Raw genomic sequence first — 26,324 nt, 5'->3', positions numbered from 1 at the left:
GTAGTACGATTCAATCTTAGTCCTGTATTGACTCTTTGCCTGTTTGATGGTTCGTCGGAGGGCATAGCGGGATTTCTTATAAGCGTCCGGGTTAGAGTCCCGTTCCTTGAAAGCGGCAGCTCTACCCTTTAGCTCAGTGCTGATGTTTCCTGTAATCCATGGCTTCTGGTTGGGGTATGTACGTACGGTCACTGTGGGGACGACATCATCAATGCACTTATTGATGAAGCCAGTGACTGATGTGGTGTACTCCTCAATGCTGTCTGAAGAATCCCGGAACATGTTCCAGTCTGTGCTAGCAAAACAGTCCTGTAGCTTAGCATCTGCGTCATCTGACCACTTTTTTATTAACCGAGTCACTGGTGCTTCCTGCTTTAGTTTTTGCTTATAAGCAGGAATCAGGAGGATAGAGTTATGGTCAGATTTGCCAAATGGAGGGCGAGGGAGAGCTTTGTATGTGTCTCTGTGTGTGGAGTAAAGGTGGTCTAGAGTTTTTTTCCCTCTGGTTGCACATTTAACATGCTGGTAGAAATTAGGTAGAACGGATTTAAGTTTCCCTGCATTAAAGTCCCCGGCCACTAGGAGCGCTGCATCTGGATGAGCGTTTTCCTGTTGATTTATGGCCTTGTACAACTCATTCATTGCAATCTTAATGCCAGCATTGGTTTGTGGTGGTAAATAGACAGCTATGAAAAATATAGATGATAACTCTCTTGGTAAATAGTGTGGTCTACAGCTTATCATAAGATACTCTACCTCAGGCGAGCAAAACCTCGAGACTTCCTTAGTATTTGATTTTGTGCACCAGCTGTTGTTTACAAATATACACAGACCGCCACCCCTTGTCTTACCGGAGTCAGCCGTTCTATCCTGCCGATGTAGCGTATAGCCCGCTAGCTGTATGTTATCCATGTCGTCGTTCAGCCACGACTCGGTGAAACATAAGATATCCCCCTTTTATCACCATCCACGTTCCCACTCACTGACAATGTTTCATCTTTAAGCACAGATATTTTCAGATATGTCCTATTCTCCAAAGTTTGCGCTTTCTTCTTTTGTTCTTCTATATGGACTACTTCTCTACAACCTTTCGTACTAGTACACAAGCATGACAATTTATCCATATACACACACTCTACGGCCTCACAGCCACCGCGGATGGGACTTTAGTCCCACTTACAGATCTCGCAGGGGAATACCCCCACTAGGGACCTATCCTACACGGAACCTACCCTACACTGTATTGTCACTCACAGACTTGCAGAGAACTATCTCCACTTGGAACCTATCCTAACAGAACCTACCCTAAACCATGTATTTCCATGGATCTTGCAGAGGAACATCCCTACTCGGGACCTATCCTTACGGAACCTACCCTAAACCATATATTTCCAACCGGTCGTTACACAATGGGCCCACTAAATAAACTCAGGCTTTCTAGGTCCGTATCCTATAATTGGTTCAGCCTACGACTCTCATCTCCCCAAGATGTCAGAATGAGTGGTAACAGGTGTATTAACTGTGCCTACCTTGTTTTTGGTGCCGGCTCCTGTTTCACTGATTCAGACTTTGTAGTTCGACTGTAAATCGTGGTGAATCCTGCTGACAATGCCAACTGTTACGTTCTGACAAACAGAGTGAAAAACTAACAGACAACTAGTAAAATCTCAAACCAAGTTTATTCACCCACTGGGTCAAACAGCTGCAAAGACAAAGACATGTTTACACCAGCACAAGTATTTATACCCTCCTACTAGGCGGTGTCAACTCCTTGCACATCTAGGCAGAAACTTAAGTGGTGTGTGTAATAGGACTGTTCCTTCTCACTTCATCTGACCTGACCTTGGCCTGAATTCCTCACTCCTCCCTAATCCACGGCAATCCAACCTTATCAGTGATCACAACCAGTTGATTGCTTTTTTCCTCACTCTCTTGGTAAGTAGAGTGGTCTACAGCTTATCATGAGATACTCTACCTCAGGCGTGCAAAACCTTGAGACTTCCTTAGTATTTGATTTTGTGCACCAGCTGTTGTTTACAAATATACACAGACCGCCACCCCTTGTCTTACCGGAGTCAGCCTTCCTATCCTGCCGATGTAGCCAATGTTCAATTATTTGAAAATAAATTTGATTACCTAACATTACGGTTATCCTACCAACGGGACATTAAAAACTGTAATATCTTATGTTTCACCGAGTCGTGGCTGAACGACGACATGGGCAGCATACAGCTAGCGGGCTATACGCTACATCGGCAGGATAGAAAGGCTGACTCCGGTAAGACAAGGGGTGGCGGTCTGTGTATATTTGTAAACAACAGCTGGTGCACAAAATCAAATACTAAGGAATTCTCAAGGTTTTGCTCGCCTGAGGTAGAGTATCTCATGATAAGCTGTAGACCACATTATTTACCAAGATAGTTTTCATCTATATTTTTCATAGCTGTCTATTTACCACCACAAACCAATGCTGGCATTAAGATTGCAATGAATGAGTTGTACAAGGCCATAAATCAACAGGAAAACGCTCATCCAGAGGCAGCGCTACTAGTGGCCGGGGACTTTAATGCAGGGAAACTTAAATCCGTTCTACCTCATTTCTACCAGCATGTTAAATGTGCAACCAGAAGGGAAAAAAACTCTAGACCACCTTTACTCCACACACAGACGCATACAAAGCTCTCCGTCGCCCTACATTTGGCAAATCTGACCATAACTCTATCCTCCTGATTCCTGCTTATAAGCAAAAACTAAAGCAGGAAGCACCAGTGGTCAGATGACGCAGATGCTAAGCTACAGGACTGTTTTGCTAGCACAGACTGGAACATGTGCCGGAATTCTTCAAATAGCATTGAGGAGTACACTACATCAGTCACTGGCTTCATCAATAAGTGCATCGATGACGTCGTCCCACAGTGACCGTACGTACATACCCCAACCAGAAGCCATGGATTACAGGCAACATCCGCACTGAGCTAAAGGGTAGAGCTGCGGCTTTCAAGGAGCGGGACTCTAACCCGGACGCTTATAAGAAATCTCGTTATGCCCTCCGACGAACCATCAAACAGGCAAAGAGTCAATACGGGACTAAGATTTAATCGTACTACACCGGCTCTGACGCTCATCAGATGTGGCAGGGCTTGAAAACGATTACAGACTACAAATGGAAGCACAGCTGTGAGCTGCCCAGTGACACAAGCCTACCAGACGAGCTAAACCACTTCCATGCTCACTTCGAGGCAAGCAACACTGAAGCATGCATGAGAGCACCAGCTGTTCCGGATGACTATGTGATCACGCTCTCCGTAGACGATGTGAGTAAGACTTTTAAGCAGGTCAACATTCACAAGGCCGCAGGGCCAGATGGATTACCAGGACATGTACTCCGAGCATGTGCTGACCACCTGGCAAGTGTCTTCACTGACATTTTCAACATGTCCCTGACTGAGTCTGTAATACCAACATGTTTCAAGCAGACCACTATAGTCCCCGTGCCCAAGGACACTAAGATAACCTCCATAAATGACTACCGACCCGTAGCACTGACGTCGGTAGCCATGAAGTGCTTTGAAAGGCTGGTCATGGCTTGCATCAACACCATTACCCCAGAAACCGTAGACCCACTTCAATTTGCATACCGCCCCAACAGATCCACAGATGATGCAATCTCTATTGCACTCCACACTGCCCTTCCCCACCTGGACAAGAGGAACACCTACGTGAGAATGCTATTCATTGACTACAGCTCAGTTCAACACCATAGTGCCCTCAAAGCTCATCACTAAGCTAAGGATCCTGGGACTAAACACCTCCCTCTGCAACTGGATCCTGGACTTCCTGACGGGCCGCCCCCAGTTTGTAAGGGTAGATAACAACACATCTGCCACGCTGATCCTCAACACGGGGGCCCCTCAGGGGTGCGTGCTCAGTCCCCTCCTGTACTCCCTGTTCACCCATGACTGCATGGCCAGGCAAGACTCCAACACCATCATTAAGTTAGCAGACGACACAACAGTCGTAAGCCTGATCACCGACAACGATGAGACAGCCTATAGGGAGGAGGTCAGAGACCTGGCCGTGTGGTGCCAGGATAACAACCTCTCCCTCAATGTGACCAAGACAAAGGAGATGATTGTGGACTACAGGGGAAAAAAAGAGGACTGAGCACGCCCCCATTTCTCATCGACGGGCTGCAGTGGAACAGGTTGAGTGTCAAGGTGACGTGTATGCGGGAAACGAAGTCAAGTGCAGGACACCGAACTACTGGCAGAACGTACTTTACTCAATACAGTAAAGAAAGTACAAAACAAAAACTCCAAACAGGGAGGAACAATAATCGTATACAACCAGCACTGCCGACCTGACGGAAAACAATCACACACAATAACCAATGAGAGACAGGGGGTTATAAAGGGAATACAATATAACATAATGGGAAACAGGTGCAAACAATCAGGACAAACTAGACAAACACCAAAACATAGATCGGTGGCAGCTAGTACTCCGGGGACGACGAACGCCGAAGCCTGCCCGAGCAAGGAGGAGGGGCAGCCTCGGTTGATTCCGTGACAGTACCCCCCCTTGACGCGCAGCTCCAGCCGTGCGCTGACCCCGGCCTCGGGGACGGCCAGGAGGACGCGGAGCAGGGCGAGTCGGATGACTCCGGTGGAAGTCCCTCAACATGGAGGGATCTAGGATGTCCCTCCTAGGGACCCAGCACAGTTCCTCCGGACCGTACCCCTCCCACTCCACGAGGTACTGCAGGCCCCCCATCCGACGCCTCGAATCCAAGATGTAACGGACTGAGTACGCCGGAGCCCCCTCCATGTCCAACGGGGGCGGAGGAGCCTCTCGTATCTCACTCTCCTGGAGTGGACCAGCCACCACCGGCCTGAGGAGAGACACATGGAACGAGGGGTTAATGCGGTAATTAATGGGCAGTTGTAACCTATAGCATACCTCGTTTAATCTCCTCAGTACTTTAAATCCATCCAGGACCTCTATACCAGGCGGTGTCAGAGGAAGGCCCTCAAAATTGTCAAAGACTCCAGCCACCCTAGTGGCTCTGCACGGCAAGCGGTACCGGAGCGCCAAGTCTAGGTCCAGAAGGCTTCTCATCAGCTTCTACCCCCAAGCCATAAGACTCCTGAACAGCTATTTGCACTGCCCCCCACCCCCACCCCATCTTTTTACGCTGCTGCTACTCTGTTAATTATTTAAGCATAGTCAATTAAACTCTACCCACATGTACATATTACCTCAACTACCTCAACTAGCCGGTGCCCCCGCACATTGACTCTGCACCGGTACCCCCCTGTATATAGCCTCCCTACTGTTATTTTATTTGACTTCTGCTCTTTTTTTCTCAACACTTTTTTGTTGTTGTTTTATTTTACTTTTTTATAAAAAAAAAATGCAGTATTGGTTAAGGGCTGTAAGTAAGCATTTCACAGTAATGTCTACACCTGTTGTATTCGCGCATGTGGCAAATACAATCTGATTTGATTTGATATTGAAGTTGTGTATTTTTAATACATTTGCAAACATTTCTAAAAACCTGTTTTTGCTTTGTCATTATGGGGTATTGTGTGTATATTGATGAGAAAAAAAATTAAACAAATAATCAATTTTAGAATAAGGCAAAATGTGGAAAAAGTCAAGGGGTCTGAATACTTTTCGAATGTAGATAACTAGCTGAGATCAGGACACTGCATACAATTCGTTTTTATGTTGGTAATTATAATATGTAGATTTTAGAATATTTTGCAAGTTACATTTTACTGGTAAAATAGCAATCCTGCAACAGCACTCTCTTCTGCCTGGCTGGCTGTTAGCTAGATGTTAAGGTTATACACCCGTCCTTTCCCTCATCGCCCCCTCTCGTCATCCATCTCGCTTTCTCTTAGGGAGATGGATAAGAGGACTTTTGCAGGGGGATGATGTAGTGCCTAACAAAATGTAGCCTACATGCAGTATAAACACAATTGGTGTGCGTAGCAATGGAAATAAAGTAGTTGCCTGGGGAAGCCGTAGGTTTAGAGGCCTTTAATTGTCTAAGGGACTTCCTCACATCATCCCCCCTTCCCTCTCTGCTCTCTCTACATCCCAATGCCTTTCAGACACTCATTCTCACACTCCTTCCCTTCCTCCCTCCCCACTCGTCTCTCATCCCTGACACGGTCTCCTTTGTTTAATCTCCGTAGATCTCTGGGTCCTAGATGTGCTTCCTGTGAGAGTGTCAGGGAGTCACATTTAGACTTTTACAGAGCACACAACAACTACAGGAAGATTATAGGGCAGACTTCATCTTTCTCTGCAGCTTTTGTCTGTCATCCTACTCTCTCTTATCAGGCCCTAATCAAAAGGAAAACACAACCAGTCCTAACACAGAGGGACATGGGTTAACTGGGGTCATGTATGTCAAAACATCCACATAGGCCTACTCTGGACTAGGCATGTTCACAGACAAACACAGAAAAAGCTGGCATGCAAACACACAGTGCCTTCAGAAAGGATTCACACCCCTTGACTTTTTCGACATTTTGTTGTGTTACAGACTGATTTTAAAATTGATTAAATTGAGATTTTGTGTCACTGGCCTACACAAAATACTCCATAATGTCAACATGTAATGGTGTTTTTAGAAATGTTTACAAATGTATTGTGTCAATAAGTTTTCAACCTCTTATGGCAAACCTAAATAAGTTCAGGAGTAAAAATGTGCTTAGCAAGTCACATAAATTGCATGGACACAAAAATAGTGTTTAATTCTAATTTAAATGACTACCTCATCTCTGTATCCCACACATACAACTATCTGTAAGGTCCCTCAGTTGAGCAGTGAATTTCAGCACAGATTCAACCACAAAGACCAGGGAGGTTTTCCAATGCCTCACTAAGAAGGGCACCTATTGGTAGATGGGTAAAAATGTAAAAAAGTAAACATTGAATATTCCTTTGAGCATAGTAAAGTTACTAATGACACTTTGGATGAATACAAAGATACAGGAATCACTACAAATAAACAGGCGTCCTTCCTAACTCAGTTGTCGGAGAGGAAGGAAACTGCTTAGGGATTTCACCATGAGGCCAATGATGACTTTAAAACAGTTACAGAGTTTAATGGCTGTGATAGGGAAAAAAGAGGATGGATCAACAACACTGTAGTTACTCCACAATGCTAACCTAATTGACAGAGGGAAAAGAAGGAAGCCTTTACAGAATAAAACTATTCCAAAACATGAATCCTGTTTGCAACAAGGCACTAAAGATATACTAAAATAAATGTGGCAAAGCAATTTACTTTTTGTCCTGAATACAAAGTGTTATGTTTGGAGCAAATCCAATACAACACATTACTGAGTACCACACTCCATATTTTCAAGCATAGTGGTGGCTCTATCATGTTATGTGTATGCTTGTAGTCGTTAAGGACTTGGGAGTTTTTCCAGGCTTAAAAATAAACTGGGAATAAAACCTGGTTCAGTCTGCTTTCCACTGTCAAGGGGTGCTGAAGGTGGGTGTGGTGCATGAATCAAGCGCAGGACGCAGAAGCTCAGTCCAAAAGACTTTAGTGCAATAATCACGTAGAAAATAAGCACAATAAGCCCGAAGGCGAAATCACGGCGCACACAGGCGTCAAACAAACGGCGCACTAACATGTGCGAAAACCCTCTCCAAACACTGGAGGGAAGTACGTAGCTCCAACACGAAAACAGAAGAGCAATCACACACAAAGACAAACACAACCAACGAGAACTAAATAGGACACTAACGAGGACTAACAAGACACAGGTGTACAACATAAAGACAAAACCAAACGAACATGAAACATCGATCGGTGGCAGCTAGTACTCCGGGGACGACGACCGCCGAAGCCTGCCCGAACCAGGAGGAGGAGCAGCCTCGGCCGAAACCGTGACATCCACCAAACACTGGGAGATGAATTCACCTTTCTGCAGAACAATAACCTAAAATACAAGGCCACATCTACACTGGAGTTGCTTACCAAGAAGTCAGTGAATGTTCCTGAGTGGCAGAGTTACAGTTTTGACTTGAATGTACTTGAAAATCTATGACAAGACTGGAAATGGTTGTATAGCAATGATCAACGACCAAATAGACAGAGCTTGAAGAATTTAAACAGAATAATAGGCAGATGTTGCACAATCTTAACCAGAAAGACTCACAGCTGTAATCTCTACCAGAGGTTCTTCTACACAGTCGTTACTCAGGGGTGTGAATACTTACGGAAATTAGATATTTCAGTATTTAATTTTCAATAAATTTGAAACATTTCTAAAAACATGTTTTCACTTTTTAATTATGGGGTATTGTGTGTAGATAGGTGGAAAAAAAATACAGTTAATCCATTTTGAATTCAGGTTGTAACAACAAAATGTGGATTAAGTCAAGGGGTATGAATACTTTCTGAAGACACTGTATGTGCGTGCATAAACAAACACACAAACTGCATGAGCCTGTCTGCATCTGTCAGTTAGAGAACATTGTGGAAACAATGCTTTCACACACACACACACACACCTTTCACAACAACACACACAGGCCTTTACACACATGCTTTAGTGCTCCTTCTTGACCAACTACAGTGATTTTATGATCCACTAGAGTTATAAGTTGTCTTCTTTGAGTGTGTCAGAGAGCTCGGCCAAACACAGCTCTCTAAACAAGTGGGAGTGTCAATGCATTGGCTCTTAATTACAGTAAGATTCACATAGCAGCCGAGCCATTGGTGATAGTGCATGGCCTGCTTCCTCCAGCCTGCAGCTCATAGGCAAGAGAGGAACGCCTAGCGACTGTGGATTAGTTGGACAGCTAAATTCCTGTAAACATTGTTGCGTTCACGTTCGCGCTCACACACACACACAGAATAGATTGACCCATTAAACAGAGACAGCTGCCACAACTAAGCCTTATGCTACAGTACAGATGTCAGAACAATGACTGTGTTGCGTTTCACAACTGACTGCTCCGTCACTCTGCTGGGTTTGGACAAGCACAAGCAGCCATTGCGAAAGGGGGGTATGACTCACACCCTGTGTGGCATCACACTGTCTTTCCCTGACGGCGAAAAGGGGGCCACCTCATATGCGGCCATGCTGAGCCCCTCAAAAGCAGAGAGTTCATGACTTACTGTTGAGTGCTTCCCAGACCTCCACTACCCCAGGGGATGGAGTTTAGCTCTAAACCTCTGTTCTAGGATCAGTTCTGTTGCTATGTGGAGTTAATGGCGCAGTAAAAAAGAACACGTGTGAACTCGGGAGCTCACAGACATGGACTGGGAGAGCCCGATCTACATGTCATCACGTGATTCTAGGGCTGGGCGATTATATAGTGTTAATTCACATTACATTTTTGGCGTAAAATGCCAAATGTCTGTATCACAAGAACCAAGGTTTTTTACGAGGGTTTATGTAATAACGTGGGAAAATGCGGCATCTCACTGTCTGTCAGCACATAATCAAACCATGTCCCAACTGCGTCACAGCACATGTACAAGAGTTATCCAGCAATCACAATCCTGAACAGCCTTTCCCAAGTTGTAACCACGTCCATGAAGTGAAGCGGCAGGCATTCTAACAAAATTGACAATGGGGAAACCTCTGCCTCTCGTGAGGATGAAATCATCCCCAAAAAGGGCAGCGATGTTTGCTCTGTGATATGGAAGTGGTTTGGTTTTAAGAGGTCAAATGTTCAGCAAACCACTGTTCTGTGCAAAATGTGTTGAAAACTAATCTCTTTCAGCACCTGAGACAAAAGCATGCAGTTGAATGGGAGGAGTGTGTGAAACTAGGAAATGCTGGTGCTTCCAGCAGTCCCACTCCCAAAAGGTCTGGTTGTAGACAAAAACCATAGTTGTATAATTTTGCGGTGGAAGGAGATCACAGATACGTTGACACATTAAATAGTGAAAGAGATGGCACCCATTTACAAGTTTGACCACAAATACCAGTTAGCAAGCTGCAAGTATTTTGCAGAAGAAGCATTGCTAGAGACGCTGGCTAACGTGCCTAACTTTCCACCACAACCAATCTATGGTCGAGCAGAACGTCAGAGCCATCCCTAAGCTCAGGGGCGCACTCCAAACATCCTACCCGACCGCTCTGATGCGTCCGTTGCCTCGTTTTGTATCACATTCCAATGATAAAAATGTGGGGACAAAAATGCAATTTCTGAACATGTCCACCCGTCCCCAGTGAAAGTTGCGCCCCTGCCTAAGCTTGACAGTCCACTACATACAGTGGGGAAAAAAGTATTTAGTCAGCCACCAATTGTGCAAGTTCTCCCACTTAAAAAGATGAGAGAGGCCTGTAATGTTCATCATAGGTACACGTCAACTATGACAGACAAAATGAGGGAAAAAAATCCAGAAAATCACATTGTAGGATTTTTAATGAATTTATTTGCAAATTATGGTGGAAAATAAGTATTTGGTCACCTACAAACAAGCAAGATTTCTGGCTCTCACAGACCTGTAACTTCATCTTTAAGAGGCTCCTCTGTCCTCCACTCGTTACCTGTATTAATGGCACCAGTTTGAACTTGTTATCAGTATAAAAGACACCTGTCCACAACCTCAAACAGTCACACTCCAAACTCCACTATGGCCAAGACCAAAGAGCTGTCAAAGGACACCAGAAACAAAATTGTAGAACTGCACCAGGCTGGGAAGACTGAATCTGCAATAGGTAAGCAGCTTGGTTTGAAGAAATCAACTGTGGGAGCAATTATTAGGAAATGGAAGACATACAAGACCACTGATAATCTCCCTCGATCTGGGGCTCCACGCAAGATCTCACCCCGTGGGGTCAAAATGATCACAAGAACGGTGAGCAAAAATCCCAGAACCACACGGGGGGACCTAGTGAATGACCTGCAGAGAGCTGGGACAAAGTAACAAAGCCTACCATCAGTAACACACTACGCCGCCAGGGACTCAAATCCTGCAGTGCCAGACGTGTCCCCCTGCTTAAGCCAGAACATGTCCAGGCCCGTCTGAAGTTTGCTAGAGTGTATTTGGATGATCCAGAAGAGGATTGGGAGAATGTCATATGGTCAGATGAAACCAAAATAGAACTTTTTGGTAAAAACTCAACTCGTCGTGTTTGGAGGACAAAGAATGCTGAGTTGCATCCAAAGAACACCATACCTACTGTGAAGCATGGGGGTGGAAACATCATGCTTTGGGGCTGTTTTTCTGCAAAGGGACCAGGACGACTGATCCGTGTAAAGGAAAGAATGAATGGGGCCATGTATCGTGAGATTTTGAGTGAAAACCTCCTTCCATCAGCAAGGGCATTGAAGATGAAACGTGGCTGGGTCTTTCAGCATGACAATGATCCCAAACACACCGCCCGGGCAACGAAGGAGTGGCTTCGTAAGAAGCATTTCAAGGTCCTGGAGTGGCCTAGCCAGTCTCCAGATCTCAACCCCATAGAAAATCTTTGGAGGGAGTTGAAAGTCCGTGTTGCCCAGCGACAGCCCCAAAACATCACTGCTATAGAGGAGATCTGCATGGAGGAATGGGCCAAAATACCAGCAACAGTGTGTGAAAACCTTGTGAAGACTTACAGAAAACGTTTGACCTGTGTCATTGCCAACAAAGGGTATATAACAAAGTATTGAGAAACTTTTGTTATTGACCAAATACTTATTTTCCACCATAATTTGCAAATAAATTCATTAAAAACCCTACAATGTGATTTTCTGGATTTATTTTTCTCATTTTGTCTGTCATAGTTGACGTGTACCTATGATGAAAATGACAGGCCTCTCTCATCTTTTTAAGTGGGAGAACTTGCACAATTGGTGGCTGACTAAATACTTTTTTTCCCCACTGTAGATGAAGATTGGATATTGCAAAATGCATGTCTTCAGACATCATACTTCCCCGATGAGCATTCGTGTAAATAATAGCCCAGGGTCTCCAAGTGCGAAGATAGACAGGTGTTCATGACAACCGACAGCAGAAGTAACATGATAAAAGCATTGGCATTGAACAAGTGGATCCACCTGCAGTGCTTTGGACACAGACTTCACCTCGCCATCTGTAAGTGCCATTGGATAATGAAAAGTATATAAAAAATAAATAAAAGATGTCCAGCCCAGCTGTAATCTGTGTTTTTACAGATCTACTGTAGTTGTTGTAATTCTACCATCCAATAACAAATTAACCACAGGCCTGTTTAAATAATAACAATATGGACAACATGTCATTGTTTGATTTAAATATATGTTCAATCAAAATGATTAAATATCTAAACATATGCAAACAGCTACAGTGGTTAAGCATTCGTGAACAATAGAATAGTCCAGTTTGTGTGTATGTGTTCCTACTTGTGTATGCATGCATAATTATTATGTAGGGTGAAACGTTTTGGCCCATGAAATGTTACATCACAATGTGTGAATGCTGTACTTGTCACAATACTGAAAATGGTGCCATTCTAAATATCCTTTCTTAGTGCTTTTTTATCAGTTTTTTTAGAGTGAAAGGTGTGACAGACCCACAGATTAACTGTGCCATCGAGGTGTGCAAGAAGGTTGTCAGCAGCTTCTCCTTCAGCTGGAAGAAGAGGAGATATGGTTTTGGTACAGGCTAAGAAGTCTACCCATTAACCAGCTCATCACAGAGTCCCCAACCAGGTGGGGTTCAAGACAAAAGATGGTTGAACGAGTCCTGTGGTAGGACAAGGTTTATCTTGGCCAGGTCGCAGTTGTAAATGAGAACTTGTTCTCAACTGGCTTACCTGGTTAAATAAAGGTGAAATAAAAATAAATAAAAAAAAGGCCATAGCCCGGGTCCTGGGCTCAGAGAAGAAAAACAGTCACCTGTTGCCCAGCTGGCAGGATATCGACGTGTTGGAGTCAGTGAACAAAACCATAAGCACACTACAATAATTCACAGGCGCACCATCTGGTGAGGACTATGTTAGTGTCTTCTATCTCAAGCCTGTGCTACAGTGCCTTCAGAAAGTATTCACACCCCTTGACTTTTTCCAAATTTTGTTGTGTTACAGCCTGAATTTAAAATGTATACAATTTAGATTTTTTGTGACTGGCCTACACACAATACACCATAATGTCAAAGTGGAATTATCTTTTTCAACGTTTCTAAAAATGAAAAGATGACATTTCTTGAGTCAATAAGTATTCAACGCTTTTGTAATAGCAAGTCTAAATAAGTTCAGGAGTAAAAATGTGCTTAACAAGTCACTCTGTGTGCAATAACAGTGTTTAACATTATTTTTGAATGACTACCTCATCTCTGTACCCCACACATTCAATTATCTGTACAGTCCCTCAGTCGAGCAGTGAATTTCAAACACAGATTCAACCACAAAGACCAGGGAGATTTTCCAATGCCTCGCAAAGAAGGGCACCTATTGGTAGATGGGTAAATATGTCAAAAGTAGACATTTAAAATCCTTTTGAGCATGGTGAAGTTATTAATTATACTTTGCATAGTGTATTAATACAACCAGTCACTACAAAGATACAAGCATCCTTCCTAACTCAAATCAAATTTTAATCATTAAGGACTGGGGAGTTTTTCAGGATAAAAGAAAAACGGAATAGAGCTAAGCACAGGCAAAATCCTAGAGGAAAACCTGGTTCAGACTGCTTGCAACCAGACACTGGGAGATTAATTCATCATTAAGCAGGACAATAACCTAAAACACAAGGCCAAATCTACACTGGAGTTACTAAGAAGATAGTGAATGTTCCTGAGTGGCCGAGTTACAGTTTTGTCTTTAATTTACTTAAAAATCCATGGCAAGACCTAAAAATGGTTGTCTAACCAATTTGACAGACCTTGAAGAATTAATTCTTTAAATAATAATGGGCAAATGTTGCACAATCCAGGTGTGGAAAGATTACCCAGAAAGACTCAGCTGTAACAAGGAACCCGATGGTGTGTTGGAATGTGCAGTTGTTGTCTGTCCAACCTGTGGTACTCCTGCTCCTGCTCCTCCTGCTCCACCCACTTGTCCGGCTGCTGTTGGAAGTGTCTGATGGTGTCCTGCAGGTCTCTGATCTTGGCCTTCTTCTCATTGAGGACCTTGACGAAACAAGAGAACAGGTCTCCCACCATCATCTCTATCTCCTGAACATGCTGTACCAGCCTGGGGATCACACATGAGTTATAATCACATTATGTGACGAGTACTGAGGATACGAAGAGGCAGGACGCAGACGCAGGAATTAACAAGGTCAAGGTTTACTCAAACAATGACAAAGCGAATTAACAAAGATAGAGTACATGACACGAAGCAAAACAATCACCCACAACATCCTAAGAACAGTCCAGGGTTAAATAGGGGTAGTGATGAGATGATGAGGTGCAGGTGCGCTGGAGGTGATTAGGGTGCGTTGGGTTTCCATTCCGGTGTTGCCTATGTGGTGCCCTCAGACCGGTGGCTCAGTAGACCGGCGAATCAGAGCGCCGACGAATGGCTCTTTGGAGATGGACATAGGCGGCGTTCCAGACCTGTCCGGCCCTGTAGAACCTCTCGTCGACAGCGGGCGCATCGGTCTGGCTGGGTGTCCAAGGGGCCAGGGCCGACTGGTACCCATGGACACACTGGAAGCGAGTAAAGCCCGTGGAGAAGTGAACGAGGGAGTTCTGGGCCTATTCTGCCCAGGGAAGAAACCTCGCCCACTCACCCTGCCGGTCCTGACAGTGGCAACGAAGAAACCTCCCCAGCTCCTGGTTCATGCGCTCCACCTGCCCATTCGACTGAGGCCTATACCCGGACGTGAGGCTGGCCGTGGCCCCGATATATGTTTTTTAGTTTCTTGAAATACTTTGCAAATGCAACTTATTTCTATGTGAAAACTGAAATGGTCTATTCATTCCTTGTTAGTTGACACTCTTATCCAGAGCAACTTACAGTAGTGAGTGCATACATTTTCATACTTTTTCGTAATTGTCCCCCGTGAGATTCAAATCCACAACCCTAGCACTGCAAGGGCCATGCTCTAGCAACTGAGCGACATCGTCACTACATCACAAACCACTTGATGTCTCAATGGACTCAATTACTGTATTGTCCTTTGTTTTTCTTCATGGTGATGGAAAGTCTACAGGTACAAACCTAGATGACCAGCCTATGTACAATACAGTAATATACATTTACATTGTGGTTTGTAAAGATGGTAAATTAATACTGCACGAAAAGTGGTTGTTTTCCATGTTATTTGATCAAGACAAATACATTATTTAATTTGATGTGGATGTTTTGGGTCTTTGCCCATAACTTTGCACCTTTTGATGTAAGTGTTTGAGGACAGGGTTTTGTTCTTTCTGGATTCCATTAGAATGAGGATTGCAGAGAAAGGGACAGGGCAACAACTCTTACAATTCCAAATATTGAATCCTGCAAGATACCGTTCTTAATTATACAACTACCTTTTTGGCCAAGAGCAGAGATGATAAAACATATTTTTTTTGCCCGCGCTACAGATGTCTATATCTGACCGCTAATACAGGACTAGTAAAGGCCCAGTGCACTATTTCTGTGAATAAATATGTTTACTTTTTTTATTCCGATTTTTCAGGGGGTGCTGCAGCACCCTCAGGACCCCTACTTCCCGTGGCTATGATAACAAGTACCCAGCTCTCTACCCACCCAGACGGGCATTCAGCACCAAGGAAGCAGCCTCAGCCCCAAGAGGGGAAAGAAAAGTGTTTATCAGAGTGGAGGGGGGTTTAGAGGAGATACCACTTCTCTTTCAAGACAAAGAAGACAAGAATGAGGACCTAGGCCTAGGTGGCTTGCCAAAGTTCTCTCACTCAAAGCTCTCTCTCTCTTCTTCTCACTTCCTCGTTGATGAGTGGGACTGAGGCAGGACAAGAAATGAGAAAGGAGGGGAGATCGAAGAAGGAAAATATATGTTGCAAGTTTATTCTGGTCTCCTCTGTGCCCGTCTCCTCTCTTGTCCCCCTCACCATCCCCACTCCGCCTAAACAAGGTATAACAGTCAACGTTATTCTTTGGTCCAGACACATCTACATACTGCATCTAGCTACCTCCTAGGGGCCCTTGACTGACGTGTCATAATGGAGCGTCCCATGATCATCATTCTCTGTTTTTATACACTAACAACCAACACACACACACAGAGATACAACAGGAATACCTGCACATGCATACAGTACAAACAAACATTGGTCTGAGCACATAGACAGACAGAGAGCTGCCAAATATAGGGAGCCTTTCAACAAGGATAGGAAAAGAAGTAATCAAATTGTGCCAGGTTGAGGTCATCAGACAGGGTGGGAGTTGGTTTACTGCATTTCCCTCTCTTTCTATGTGACATGTTGAACATTTTAAAAACACACTCTCCTTCTTAGCTTCACAATCTCTTAACCTGCCTGGGTCATAGCTACTAGCCTATAAGCATAAAAACACATCCTTAAAATCTGCATGGCAAAGTGACCTGTGATGGCCATTACTAGGGCATGTAGCTAAAACATATAGTGGAATTGTAACTACAGTAGTAACTCCATCACAACGATAGGGTTAATGCTAGCTAATATGTGGTTGAGGTCAATGTTGCTGAAGTAGCTAAAGTTCCTGAATTACATCTAACACACAGTCCACACTCTCCCTCTCTGTCACTCTTTCCATCTCTATGGAAAGAGTGGTCTAAAATACCGGATGGCGCTAGCCAGGTAAATTAGCTAGCGAAGTTAGCCAGCTAGCTATTTAGGTCATAGCTAGTTGCTAACTAGTAACCTCATCCCCAGGAAGTGTCGGTGAACAAGATTAGAAGATTAGCCAGTGTTATGGAACCAATAACTAGACTATTAATATTGTTGCACTCGCTTTGCCTGTTCTGTAACCTGAATGAATGTGTGCATTTATGTGAGAAATCAGTGTTTGTGCCCAGGGAGACAGCAACCTTATCTTAGGTCCAGGGCCAGCTCTGTCTTGACTCCTTCGGGGTCGGTGATCCCAAGCGGATTATTATGTTCAAATGGTGACGGAAACAAATATATACAAAAAGGAAAACTACAAAAAGGCATGCCTACACAAAATAGTCAAAATCAAAACGAAAGGCCTCATGGCCACCAAATGAACCACCAGCCTCACGGCTTGCAAGCTGGGACACTGACTGATGATAACATTTGGAAGCTAGCTAGCTAACTCACAGAGTTGCTCTCAAGTTCATCATCTGCAGATTCACTTGTCTCACCATTTGATGAGTCCCCTGGTTCTCGGTCAAAATCTGTGTTACACTGAGTGTAGGGAAATACAGTAGCTAACTCACAGGGTTGCTCTCAAGTTCTTCATCTGCAGATTCACTTGTTGCACCCGACTTTATTTTGAGAAACACATTGCGATCCAGACAGAAATGTGGAATGGAATGATCCAATGAAAATGCAAGTGCAAGGTGAGAGGATGTGTCGTAGCCGAGGCAGTGTGTGAAAACAGCCTGGTGCAACTTTGCTAAACTGCACACAGTAAGTGTATCTTTTGTATTTGAAACATTTATTCTCACTTATATGAGAGTTAAGTTCCAAAGGTTTCTAAAACCGTATTTCTAGCGAGGATTAATAAAGTTTCTAAACATTGAAACAGAGTGTTGGGATTGAAGTTCGTTGATCCAGCTGTGGTCCATAAGTTCAATTGGGAACTCAAGGGCTGGGTATAGCCCCTTGGGTTCTCAATAGCTACTCACGGTGTTGCTGTCACCAGGTTTGCCAAGCACGAGCTAGTGAGATCCTATTGACGCGTTTTAGCATGTATTTGCATATTTCCTTTAGGGAGTGCTTTCTCTGTGAAGTGTACGTGTGTAATAACTCAATTCAACCTTGCACTCCTAAATAACACAATTTTTTGAAACTTTGGCAAAGGGTCAAGTTTATAAAACTTATTCATAGCAGATTCTAGTTTTGGGAACAGACAACTGCATTGAGATTGAATGTTTCATCGACGACAACATTTGCAGAATGTCACCCAATTTTCATCTAGCTCCATCTTCCCCAACTTCCCGCCACTGGACTTCCTCTCATCACCATATTTGATGCTTCAGATTTATACACCCTGTGATGTGTCTGGATTTCCCCTTTTGTCTGTGTTTTAGGTACATTTTCCGTCCATTGTGGGCTCTGTCTGTCAAGCAGCAGAAGGGTGCATTTGCCCATGTATCGCTAGTTAGAAATAATGTTTACAAGCTAGAAAAGTATGGTAACTTAAAATATGTACCTTTTTTCTCCAACCAACCTACTTGAGTATACCATTTTCAAGATTAATTTTAAGACTGTTTAATCACGAATGCTTCTGGAAAGCAGCTATATATGTCACGATCATCTAGAACAGATGAGGACCAAGGCGCAGCGTTGCAGGCAAACATACTCTTTATTACGAGACACGATCAAAACAACAAACGATACGTGACAGTTCACGGTCTACCATAAACAGACTAGACAGAAAATCCCACCACAACTGGACCAAGCAGCGAGTCGAGGAGCCATCGCCAGGGAAATCCCTAGCAGATCTCCGTGGCAGCCTCGACTGGGTCAAGCCGAGTGAAGAGCAGAGAGAGTGGACTTGGGAACAATGGAGGAAGAGCTTCGACTGGGTCAAGCCAATTGAGGAGCTGAATAGCGGGAGTTGGAGGCAGAAGAGCGAGAGTTGGGCGAGAACTATAGAGGCCTGGCCCACGGGGAGGAGAGACCCCCAGGGGGGGCTCACGACGTCGGGGCAGCAGGAGGCCGCGATAGAGCGGTCCAGCGGGTTGGCAGAGGAGGCCGCCAGGTTACGGGGGCCACTGGTCGAAGAGGGGATGGAAGGTGTAGAGGCACGGCGAGAGGTACTGGGGTGTGTTACCAGTCCGGTCCGGCCCGTTCCAGATCCCGGTGTAGGGCCAGTGGTGTGTGTCCCCAGTACGGTCCGGTCCGTTCCTGCTCCCCGCACCAAGTCAGTGGTGCGCTTCGTCAGCCCGGCTCGGCCCGTTCCTGCTCCCCGCACCAAGTCAGTGGTGCGCTTCGTCAGCCCGGCTCGGCCCGTTCCTGCTCCCCGCACCAAGTTAGTGGTGCGCTTCGTCAGCCCGGCTCGGCCCGTTCCTGCTCCCCGCACCAAGTCAGTGGTGCGCTTCGTCAGCCCGGCTCGGCCCGTTCCTGCTCCCCGCACCAAGTCAGTGGTGCGCTTCGTCAGCCCGGCTCGGCCCGTTCCTGCTCCCCGCACCAAGTCAGTGGTGCGCTTCGTCAGCCCGGCTCGGCCCGTTCCTGCTCCCCGCACCAAGTCAGTGGTGCTCTTCGTCAGCCCGGCTCGGCCTGTTCCTGCTCCCCGCACCAAGTCAGTGGTGCGTTTCGTCAGCCCGGTTCGGCTCACTCCTGCTCCTCACACCAAGCCAGTGGTGTGCGTTGTCAGTCCAGCACGGCCCGTGCCTGTTCTCCACACCAGGCCAGTGGTGGGCGTCGTCAGTCCGGCACGGCCCGTGCCTGTTCCACTGGTGCCTGGTTCGGCACTGGTCAGATGTTTTACGCCGGAGCTAGAGCAATCCGCTCCATCAGTGTGCAGTCCAGCTCCGGCCAGCGGGGCCAGACCGGACCAGGGGTACTTTGGGGGGTTGGAGAGGGAGCGGGGATCAGGCCCGGAGCCGGATCCGCCGCCTAGGCGGAGTGCCCACCCGGTCCCTCCCCTGTGGTATTTGGTTGACGCGGTCGGAGTCCGCGCCTTTAGGGTGGGGTACTGTCACGCCCTGGCTCTGGGGACACTGTTATGTTGAGCCAGGGTGTGTAGATCATGTGTTTTGTTTCTATGGGTGCTATTTCTATGTTGGCCAGAGTGGCTCCCAATCAGAGGCAATGAGTGTCAGGTGTTTCTGGTTGTCTCTGATTGGGAGCCATATTTAAACAGTCTGTTTTTCATTCGTGTTTGTGGGATTTTGTTTCTAGTCTGTTTATGGTAGACCGTGAACTGTCACGTATCGTTTGTTGTTTTGATCGTGTCTCGTAATAAAGAGTATGTTTGCCTGCAACGCTGCGCCTTGGTCCTCATCTGTTCTAGACGATCGTGACAATATACAGACATTAACTGATGAACCAGGACGAATTGTCTAGCTAGCTAGCTAATGACAGATCACATCAATTTAGGTAGCTAAAGAGATAACTTTCAGTGGACAAACTAGCTAATTATCTTTAAATATTGTTTGTTTTGCTTGCCAGCTATTGGGGTGACAGACAACTTTACCAGTATGGGTTTAGACTCAAAATATAGGCTACTTGCCGATGTCAAGCTCTTTCCAAAAGCCTTCCAGGATGAATCAAGTTAAATGACACACGTTGTTTGCTTAGCTATCTGCATGCCGAATGGATAGGCTACCCTAATGTAACCTATCTGAAATTATATGATGTTTACTGATCATGAAAAGCATGCAGTTACTTCCTGCATAACTATGATATAGAACTAAATGTGTGCAATTGTTTTACATGGAATAATCTGGAATTAGTAGTTCTGATGTGCTCTTCAATAGGTGATCATATTACAACCAAATAATTGTAACAATATAGGCAATCCCTTGAAAACGGCACGCAGTTGTCACTGGTTGTAGAGGCGCTGGGGGTCTCCTAGGTGAGTTTTTCTCAACTCCACAATGTACCTCACATCAGTGGAATTGTGGACTGTGGACGGACTGAACCTCCGACTACATCGAGTCGCTGTTAGTCTTTACTTTAGTCTTTGTTTGCTGGAATCCATATTTTTTAATACATATTTTGTCAAATACAATAACCAACTGTTTCCTCGTATGACTGACAGCGACTCGACATATTTTAGTTGGAGGTCCACAGTCGTCGCAACCCAACTCCACCGAGATGTACATATCATGGAGTTGAGAAACCCAGCTAGGGTTCTCACTGCCCCCCAGCAGCCAAATCGAACAGTACGCACCTTATTGTGACATGTATTGATAACAACCTATGGCAATTTTAGAGCCAGTATGGCTGTATCCACATGAGCTCAGCTGGAGGAAGATAGCTAACGCTAGCTAGCTATTTTGCAAGTGCTAATTGAAAGGTCAAAGGTTTGTTCTGCCAAAAAAAAGATTAACATCAACATTCAACTTTTTTATTGTACAGTAGGTTTGCAGCCTTTACTGTGGTAATGGGTAGTGTAATAGCAGCCTTTATTACCCACTGTAATAAAAAATAAAGGGGAGTATATATATATATTTAAAGGATATTTATGTACAGTGAGGGAAAAAAGTATTTGATCCCCTGCTGATTTTGTACGTTTGCCCACTGACAAAGACATAATCAGTCTATAATTTCAATGGTAGGTTTATTTGAACAGTGAGAGACAGAATAACAACAAAATAATCCAGAAAAACGCATGTCAAAAATGTTATAAATTCATTTGCATTTTAATGAGGGAAATAAGTATTTGACCCCCTCTCAATCAGAAAGATTTCTGGCTCCCAGGTGTCTTTTATACAGGTAACGAGCTGAGATTAGGAGCACACTCTTAAAGGGAGTGCTCCTAATCTCAGTTTGTTACCTGTATAAAAGACACCTGTCCACAGAAATATATAAATCAGATTCCAAACTCTCCACCATAGCCAAGACCAAAGAGCTCTCCAAGGATGTCAGGGACAAGATTGTAGAGCTACACAAGGCTGGAATGGGCTACAAGACCATCGCCAAGCAGCTTGGTGAGAAGGTGACAACAGTTGGTGCGATTATTCACAAATGGAAGAAACACAAAAGAACTGTCAATCTCCCTCGGCCTGGGGCTCCATGCAAGATCTCACCTCGTGGAGTTGCAATGATCATGAGAACGGTGAGGAATCAGCTCAGAACTACACGGGAGGATCTTGTCAATGATCTCAAGGCAGCTGGGACCATAGTCACCAAGAAAACAATTGGTAACACACTACGCCGTGAAGGACTGAAATCCTGCAGCGCCCGCTAGGTCCCCCTGCTCAAGAAAGCACATATACAGGCCCGTCTGAAGTTTGCCAATGAACATCTGAATGATTCAGAGGAGAACTGGGTGAAAGTGTTGTGGTCAGATGAGACCAAAATCGAGCTCTTTGGCATCAACTCAACTCGCCGTGTTTGGAGGCGGAGGAATGCTGCCTATGACCCCAAGAACACCATCCGCACCGTCAAATATGGAGGTGGAAACATTATACTTTGGGGGCGGGGGGGTTTCTGCTAAGGGGACAGGATAGCTTCACCGCATCAAAGGGACGATGGACTGGGCCATGTACCGTCAAATCTTGGGTGAGAACCTCCTTCCCTCAGCCAGGGCATTGAAAATGGGTCGTGGTTGGGTATTCCAGCATGACAATGACCCAAAACACACGGCCAAGGCAACAAAGGAGTGGCTTAAGAAGAAGCACATTTAGGTCCTGGAGTGGCCTGGCTAGTCTCCAGACCTTAATCCCATAGAAAATCTGTGGAGGGAGCTGAAGGTTCGAGTTGCCAAACGTCAGCCTCGAAACCTTAATGACTTGGAGAAGATCTGCAAAGAGGAGTGGGACAAAATCCCTCCTGAGATGTGTGCAAACCTGGTGGCCAACTACAAGAAACGTCTGACCTCTGTGATTGCCAACAAGGGTTTTGCCACCAAGTACTAAGTCATGTTTTGCAGATGGGTCAAATACTTATTTCTCTCATTAAAATGCAAATCAATTTATAACATTTTTGACATGCGTTTTTCTGGAATTCTTTGTTGTTATTCTGTCTCTCACTCTTCAAATAAACCTACCATTAAAACTATAGACTGATCATGTCTTTGTCAGTGGGCAAATGTACAAAATCAGCAGGGGATCAAATACTTTTTTCCCTCACTGTATATGTGTATGTATGTATGTATGTGTGTATATATGTATGTGTGTGTATATATATATATATATATATATATATATATAAAAAATAAATGGGGGATTGTAAGTGATGCAGACAATTACATTGATGTAAGTTACAATCTATCTGCAATATTAAGCTGATCTACCCCCCCCCCCCCCCCCCCAAAAAAAAAGGCTGCTGTCTTCAAACGCTCTCATTAAATTATTGTCATTTTTCTCCTCGCACGATGAACTTGAACGCTTCTCATCATCGCCCTCCTCCCTGCTCTACACTACCCTCTCTCCATCACCCTCTTACTTTTTGCTCTCTGTTAGTCTCTTTCTCCCCATTTTGAAGTCTGATTTCTGTCAGGGATTTCATATCGCCAAAACACCAGGTTTCATTTTGATATGCAACTATCCCCCAGTGTTTGTATTTCATGGAACCAAAATCAACATTTAATTCCTGCAAGGACTTCATTGTGTTTGGAGATCACAGATTGGTTTATATATTATTCAATATTTTGGCTTAATGGAGAATAGGACCATTTATACAGTTCTGCCTCATTGATTTGTCATTCAACACAGTTATGCTCTTCTGTTTTCTTTATACAGTACAATATGTTATTGTTCGCTAACTATACATGTATCTCTTTCAACACTCAAAAACATAACAATACAAAGCCAAAATACTACAAGGCACATTAACCTCCCTCAGTCTCCCTGTCTGTGTTTTGTGTGATTGCTAACCTAAGCGCTGCCATCACCCTTGGTGTTGCCAAACAGCTGATGTAACGGTTGTAAAAGAACCACACCAACACTGAGGGCTGATCAAGACATGGCCATGTAAATCAGTACTTCAACAATGCCTTAATGGCATCAGGGTTAAGAGGAGACCACCCAGGTTCTATCGAACGGCAGCTTCCCATCCTCGTAAAAATAAGGGCAAAATTAAGATGTTGCTGGGCGATCCTATGCAGGCTGACACTCAGGACCTGAGAGTGAGTTTCTATAAAACTGTAGGCCTGCTTAATAGAAGATGATAAAAGGCATGTGCACTTTTTCAAATGAGAGTGCTGTTAAACAAGCAGGTGTGTTCACAAATCTGAGTGAGTGACCATTACATGTTTGACTTGGCAACGATGAATCTGAGCAAAGGTTTGTAAAGTGTGCGTGTGTACAAGTAATAATGTGTCACTCTGAGGCACACTTTTGTAAGGTTTTGTTCCTATTAACTCCAACCCCCTTCACTTCTTCCTTCAGATCTGTGTGCACTAACATGCTGAGCATTGCTGACAAGGCACAGTGAGCCCTGAAGTCGACTGCAGATTGGCTCCTCCTGTTTTGTTTTGGGACTCTTTTTCCATTGCTATTGCAGGTCAATATATTATTGAGGTCATTTTGTGCACATTTGTTTCTCTGCTCCCTCTAATTATGATGACAAACTGTGTCCTTGACAGCAGTGTCATGGGCCTCTCACTCCACCGGGTTACCACCTTAATTTTCTTCCACTCTGCTCACCACTCTCTCTACTCAGCCTAACTAGCTCCACCTGTCCCTGCTCTGCTCTGCTCTAATTACTCTGCCAGCTGCGCTGCATTACCCACTACCTCTCCCAGTATTTAAGGCCCTGTCTTTCAGCTCTCCGGTGTCAGATCGCCTGCAAAGCTCACACCCGGAACCTGTTTGCTCGCGCTTCTGGCTCACCCTGGTTTTGTGACCCCGGACCTGCCTGTTTTTTGGATACTCTTCTGCCTCAGGAGATCCAGACCTGCTTCTGCCATTACGACTCCTGACTACTCTTCAATCCCGGTAACTCTGACCAGCCTTCTGCCTTGCTACTACGTATTTTGGATTTCCCTTGAACTGTACTGCTGCCTGGTTTCATTCCGCCCTGTTGTGTCTGTGTCTCCCCCCCCCAGGACTTCTGGACCACCCACCACCGGCTTCATAGGACGCATCGCTGCCACTGGGGGGGGCACAGACCCAGCGCATTGGACGGGATCCCTGTTACCCCTGGAGCCTTCATTCACTCCCTACTTCCCTTTTCCCTTAAGTTTAATAAACTTTCTGGTGTGACGCAATTGTGGTCCTCTGGTCGTCTGTCTGAACCGTGATAGTACGATCTGACCATTATGGACTCAGCGCACACTTTCCCCGACATGGAAACCGATGAGCATGAGCAGCAGTTCCAGCAGCAGCAACAACAACTCGCCATGATCATTCAACTCCTCACCAACCTTACCCCAGCCAGTCTGCCCACCAGCCCAGCCCCCGAGTTACCTGCCCCGGTCATTGCAGCCGCTGCTCCGGAACCCAAGATTGGAAACCCCGAGCGGTTCAACGGCGATTCAACCCAGGTCCGGCCATTCCTGACTAGCTGCCGACTTCAGTTCTCCTTGCAGCCAAGGACCTTCGCCACGGAGGGGGCTAAAGTTGGGTATGCCATCACTCACCTGACGGGCCGAGCTCGACTCTGGGGAACAGCAGAGTTCGAACGTCAAACCCCCGCATGTGCAACCTTCGACCTGTTTGCTGAGGAGATGCTGAAGGTGTTTGACCTGGATTCACCCACCGCAGAGGCGTCTCGTGAACTGTTCAGTATTCGACAAGGCAGACGTACAGTCGCAGACCATTCCATCGACTTCCGAACCCTGGCTAGACGAAGTTCTTGGAACACACCATCGTTGGTGGACGCGTTCTTCCATAGTTTGGCTGACTATATCAAGGACGAGTTGGTCTCCCATGAACTGCCTTCCACTCTTGATGAAGCCATCGCACTGACTGTCAGGATCGACAGAAGGATACAGACCCGTCGTCGTGAGAGGGGGCGCCAAGGTCCACCTACTACCGGCATTCGGAGAGATCCGACTGGGCTCCTGTCATCTACTGCCACTCACCCAGGTCAGCTTGATCAGTCTGAGCCTATGGAGATTGGGCGAGCCTCCCTCACTCCTGCAGAGCGCCAGCGCCGCTTCACCTCAAACCTCTGCCTCTATTGTGGAGGTGAGGGACATCGTGTGGTAACCTGCCCTTTAAAGGGCCGAAGCTCACCGGGCATAGGGGGAGTCCGGTTGAGTTCAATGACCATCCAGTCCTCCGACCGCAAACCCCTGCTGCAAGTTCACCTCCGCCTCTCTGACTCAACTCACACCCTGGCTGCTCTGGTGGATTCTGGCGCCGAAGCCAACATAATGGACATCAAGCTGGCACGCCAACTGGGACTGGAGAACCTCCGTTTGACACCTCCTATTCCTGCCCGGGCACTGGACGGACACTTACTCGGATCGGTCACTCATGTCACGGCCCCGGTCTCGATGGGTCTGTCCGGAAACCATCAAGAAACTATCCAGTTTCACCTGCTCCCCTCTCCAGGCCAACCCCTCATCCTGGGTTACCCATGGCTCCGCCGGCACAACCCTCAGCTCGACTGGGTGACCGGGGTGATCAGGGAGTGGGGAGAGGACTGCCACCGAACCTGCCTGCTTGCTGCCGCACTA

The sequence above is a fragment of the Coregonus lavaretus genome, assembly GCF_964263955.1.
Source record: "Coregonus lavaretus genome assembly, chromosome: 17".
In the NCBI taxonomy this organism is placed as follows: Eukaryota; Metazoa; Chordata; class Actinopteri; order Salmoniformes; family Salmonidae; genus Coregonus; species Coregonus lavaretus.
This window is presented reverse-complemented; position numbering follows the sequence as displayed.